At 48.1% G+C, this 5,536-nt stretch overlaps 1 protein-coding gene across 2 annotated transcripts in view; it reads left to right on the forward strand.

Moving 5' to 3' along the window:
- Positions 1-4,789: 4,789 nt before the first annotated feature.
- Positions 4,790-5,536, forward strand: part of MUT (methylmalonyl-CoA mutase) — a 16,409-nt gene continuing 15,662 nt past the window's right edge. The window contains exon 1 of one of the 2 annotated variants that reach the window (XM_018575544.1): positions 4,790-4,849. The gene's annotated coding sequence lies outside the window, so the exon portion shown is untranslated. Of the gene's footprint in view, positions 4,862-5,536 lie in introns of both variants that reach the window. The other variant, XM_018575543.1, reaches the window with a different exon arrangement.

Below are 5,536 nucleotides of genomic sequence, written 5' to 3' on the forward strand. Positions count from 1 at the left end.
CTCTGCACGGGCATGCAGGCTGTATTGATGTGCACGCCCATGTGAATGAGCCCTTCAGGAAGCATGCACATGGGCACACTGGGGCATACAATGTAACAATTCTGTGTTTTTTTTTTATTGCTCCCGGGAAGCCTAGGTGCTGCATATAGTTGCCCACAGGGCCAAATTTCCCACAAGGCCAACCAAAACCCGGCCTTGGGGCAGCAGGGAGTAGAGGGGCAGCAGGGTGTGGAATTCCTATCTCCCGATACCTGGGACATGCAGTTCCGGGCGCCGGGCGGGTGGTTGATTTCTACATTTAGCCCTGCTTTGGGTAAGCAGAACTAAATGTACAGCAGGGAAGCCGCCGCTTGTTTTGTACAAGTGATCCCGGCGATGTCGCCGAGATCACTTGTATGCAGCCTGAAGGTCTCTCATTCTCCATGGTGGGGGGTGTGGGTTTGGCGGGTAGGGCGGTGCATTGAGGAACCTGGCCTTGGGGCAGCAGAGAGAGTACATCCGGCCCTGGTGTTCAGTTCTACGGGGGTATACACCGGGATTCACATAAACCTGCATATAGCTTACACAAGTATTCCCCAACGCAGAAAGACTAGTGACAGATGGAACATGTAGTCTTTCTATTCACAGACCCCTGTGAATCAATCTCTGATTGGATGATGTGGGTGTATGGGCAGAGCCTACATTAAAAAAACAGCAGGATGCTGCAGGTAGTGGCACCCTGCAATTTAGGTAAGTGGGGAGGAGGGGGGCGCAGTTGAAGAGTGGAAGGCTTCGGCATGCCACCATGTTTTGTGTTCCACCCTAAATATGGGTGTAACAGAAAACATGGTCCAAAAGGTGGAGTATGCCTTCAATACTCAGTGATCACAAAGTAAATTTGGATTACACAGGAGAGTTTGCACCCCTGGGGAGTATGAAACTAGGCCATGTCATTTGAAATTGGGCAGAGGGACACATGGCGGCTCAGCTGGCCTGACGCCCGGACACAGGACTCAGAAACCGGACTGTGCGGGTTAATCCCGAACGGGTGGCAACACTATGGCGCATACAGCAAAGGCCAATGTGAAATGCACAGCTACTCATGGCATCCAATCAAAAATCCGTAGACTGCAGACAAACTGAGCTCTGGCTGGGAAGTTTCAACACCGTCCATACAGTCAATACACTTCGTACGGCCTAAAAATATTTTTTCTTAATCCTGTAATTGTGCACGTTTGTCATTTTCACTTTTGTCTTTGCTTTCAGGTTTTGCGGCAGACATGTATCTCATGGATCGGGCCACCGCTGTCCTCGCCATTGTCACCTTTATTTTTCTGATGATTGTTTTATACGGACAGAAGAAAAAAGTTCATCCAAACTACCCTCCGGGACCCGCTAGTTGGCCCATTATTGGACATATGCACATTATAAACATGAATAAACCATATCACACGTTTCACGAGCTAAGATCCCGGGCATAGGAGCAGGGGCGTAACTAGAAATCACAGGGCCCCATAGCAAAATGTTGTATGGGGCCATGTGATTTCTAGTTACACTCCTTGAAGAGCCCACATAGCTCACCTGAGGGTGACCCTGCAGAGCCCACCATAGACAGTCTATGGTGGGCTCTGCAGGGTCACCCTCAGGAGGGCTGGTCACACTCCTTACCTGTCCAGCTCTTACCGCCTGGGTCGCTATGGCTATTGTTACGCCACAGCATAGGAGTGCTTATTGTTAAAATGGGTCCTCCACACCTGAACCTAGTGTGGTCCCCTGATACAGATACCTTCACAACATAGGGGGGTCCCAACAATCCTCAATAAGGGCTTCCGTACACGGTCTTTTCTTCCAATGCAAATCAATGGGCATGCTAAACAAGCCAGAAGCAGCCAAGAGGCAGGTCAGAAGCAACTCAGAAGAAAGTCAAAAGCAAATAAGAAGCAGCTTAGAAAGTTTTCCAGTGCAAGTGCAACTACACAAACCCTTGAAGGGTAAGGAAACATTTCCACAAAGTTTTCTTACCCTTTTAACCCCATCCTCCTAAGTAAGTATATCTACTCTTGCCCCTCTCCCACCAGTCACTTCACTTATCTGAATCATACCAGGCCCTTTAGGTCTGGTAGGAATTTTAAGGGGGAACTCCACCCCCCCCAAAATGGGTAAAACAATGTGGGTCCCCCCTAATGTTTTTGACAATTCCTTTAATTAAAAAAAAAAATCCCAAAAATGGATCCAGCGACATAATCGTAAGGTCCAGCGTTGCCCACGCCACCGCCGACTCATTGAAATATATTAAAAAAAGACTCCCGCCGACCTGTTTTATTTTATGTCAGGGCTCAAAATTTCAAGTCCTGAGCTACTAGCCAGGCCTCAAGAGTTACTAGCCACCAGTTGCCCCACCTAACCCTTACCCTGCCTCGGGCTTAACTCCGCCCCTAAACACACCCTCTTAAATAAACTTATAATAATTATTATTTTATGATAGTTGCCGCTTGTAAACGGCAGATTAGTGGTGGGGAACTGTTTGTGGTGTGTTAATGTGTTAATGAAGGTTATATCACCTCTTAACTTGCATTTCTGTCAAGAAGATCACGGGGGAAAATGAAAACACCTTACCCCTTGTAGTGGGCCTATCCCTGCACTGGAAGGGTTAACTGCTTGTTTTGTCTAGGGGGCTCAAATAAAGACAATATAATCCCCCCCCTGCCCCCCCCCCCCCCTGGATGTGGTTTGTCCCTTGGCATCCTCATGTCTAATGCAAGTCTATGGACCTGCATAAGACGTGATGAAGTCAGCAGTACTTAGACTGCCGGAGCCCGGGGAAGAAAAGGCTGTGGGGACCGGTCTAGCAGCCAGACCGGACGGAGGATCAGGGGTATTTGAGCCCCCCCTAGACAAAACAAGCACTTAAAGGAGAACTATGAGGTGAGTGATTTTCACTCAGCCTCATAATCTGAGCCGACTTGAGACAATGAAACTGTCACAGGTCGGCTCAGTAGATCGGGAAGTGAGCGAACACATACCAGCGCTCGCTCCCTTCTCGATCTATCCCTGCAGAGAGCTCAAGGCTCCCTGCAGGGATTCCCCCCCTCCCCTGTCCGATCCTCCAGCGCTGACGGGCGGAACGGACGGGAAGGGGGCGGGTACAGCTGGCTCTGCCTCTAGATAGGCAGAGCCAGCTGTCACTCACGCAGCTGCGTGGATCCAGACATAATTGTTGGGATCCGTCCCGGCTGCGGCTTCTCAGTATATCGCCAGCTATAGCTCGCGGTATACTGAGCTTAGGGTGACGGGAGGACGCTAGTTTGTGTCCTCCCGTGACCCTTAGGAGAACTATGGGGAAAAGCCCTGACCCCATAGTTCTCCTTTAACCCTTGCAGTGTGGGGAATAGCCCCAATGCAAGGGAATGTTTTTTTTTTATCTTCCTGGAGTTCTTTTAGTGGAATTTATTTGAAAAACAAAATGAAGAGTTCTTTATTGCAGAAGGGATATGCTATGTTCACAATCTCTTTTAGAATGCGTACAGAGCTGCGCGTATCCCATCATGCATTGCTTCCAGCAAGCAATGATAATGTTGCATTGTTCAGACGTTGACTTGTAGTTCAGACAGCAGGCTTTGTTGGAGTGGTTAATATCCAACTGTACAGCGCTAAAAAACTTATATTGGGAATGGCATAAACAAACAATACAAATTGTTGCAAAATAAATAAATTAGTGAAACTCTCGTAATAAAGTGACAGATAGAGAGATTTTGTGTCAAAATATGATATCAATAAATATACATATAAGTGCCACATCAATCAGTATATAGGACCGATCATGTAAATAAATACATTAAATTAAATAATCAGACGACAGTCCAAAGGTGAAATTAAAAGTAAAACGTTTTTCCAAGTGAAAAAAAAGAGAACTTTCTCCAAGTTCATGGTGCACACATCAAAATAAGGGTTGCAAAGTCCCAGAAATTCCAATCGAAACTGCGATTCCACGTGCAGCAAAGGCTCCTCCTCCTCCGCTGGGTTCCGGCCTACTCCTCCGCCACTGCTGGCTGTCACTGACTCTGCAGCGGCTGTGAGGAGGAATGCGCAGCTGCATAGATCACTGACGGGTTGTCAGTGACCTGAACAGTGGCGCGTTTCTCCTCACAGCCGCCAGTGACAGCCAGCAGCCTGAGATGCCATAGCGACCCAGGCGGCCTGCGCGGCATCAGGGAGACCCCTTTGTTCCGCAGCCTGGCAAGCCCCAACCTTAAGGGGAGTATATTATTTTATTGTGCATTTTTTGTTGAGAATGAGTCGCGGCTTATTCATATGTAAATATCACAGTTGAGACTATTTTACAGAGGTTGCCCCACAGCAAGGGTTAATTTTTTTAAAATTCCAAATAACATAATTGTGTCCAATAATTAATATTTATATTGATGATGTGAACTTCAACCAGCAACCTCAGCTCTGGGCAGCGCACCTGGAAGTCACCTTGCAATTGTTCCCAATTAGGAATCACTCAATGTAATAATGTGTTAAATTAAATGATTCCTAATTGGGAAGAACTGCAAACGGACTTTCCGGTGCCCCTATTAGTACATTGTAACCCTTCTGTGTGCGGAATCACCCCAACCGCGGATTGTAATATAAACCAAAGGTGCGCCACGTGATCACCGCTGACAGCTTGTCACATTGTATCGCTGGGCGTCCCGTCACGTGACACAACAACCCGGCAACGCGATCCAATAGGCGACCTCGCTGGCCGGGGGCGGTTGCACGTGGGCTGTGCTCGGAGGAAGTGACGCAATCAGAAGTGCCTTCAGAACGGAGCATGCTGGGAATTGTAGTCCAGGCTGTGTCCCTGGCTGTGTAGACCTTGCAGGACGTTGCAGCTGAGGTGAGAGTTCCTGGTTGGGGGTGGGGGAGACCAGAACCAGAACCAGATGACTGGTGTTATTAAAGGTGGTGGGATGTAATACTTCCTGTATAACTCTGTGTGATGTCATGTCTGGTTCTCAAAACCCTCTTCATGGTCATAACACTGACAGGGGGGCATTGAAGTCCCATTATTGGCAGGTGCAGCAGGTTGCTGAGGGGAGGGGGGTGTTTTGTATATTAATAACAAGCTCCAGGGTACTTTAACCTTTCAGTACATACTGTATACACCCCTTCAATACCAGGACATATGCGTGCGTCTAGGTTGCAGTAGAACGTTTGTAGCTGCCATTTGAGTGGCGTTTGAGTTTGTCCAAACCCAGAAGGAAGCGGTGCCGGTGCCGGTCCAATCAGCTGCTGCCAGGGAATTCCCTGCTCCACCCCACAGCTGCATGTAAACAATGGGACAGGATGATGGTGACATCATTGACCCTATATGGTCATGTGACATATTTGGTCAAGGTCATTGACCGCATCTGATTGGGCCAGCACTGACAGCTTCCTTTTGGGTTCAGACCGATTGTGGAACCCAAGGTCATCCCCACATGTGATGATCAGATGTTAAATGGCTTTTGCCTGATTATTATACCTCCTATGTACTGACTATGTTACATATATGAGGTGTGCTGAGCACTGT

Source organism: Nanorana parkeri, unplaced genomic scaffold (genome assembly GCF_000935625.1).
Source record: "Nanorana parkeri isolate BGI_ZX_2015 unplaced genomic scaffold, ASM93562v1 scaffold4093, whole genome shotgun sequence".
NCBI classification, from domain to species: Eukaryota; Metazoa; Chordata; class Amphibia; order Anura; family Dicroglossidae; genus Nanorana; species Nanorana parkeri.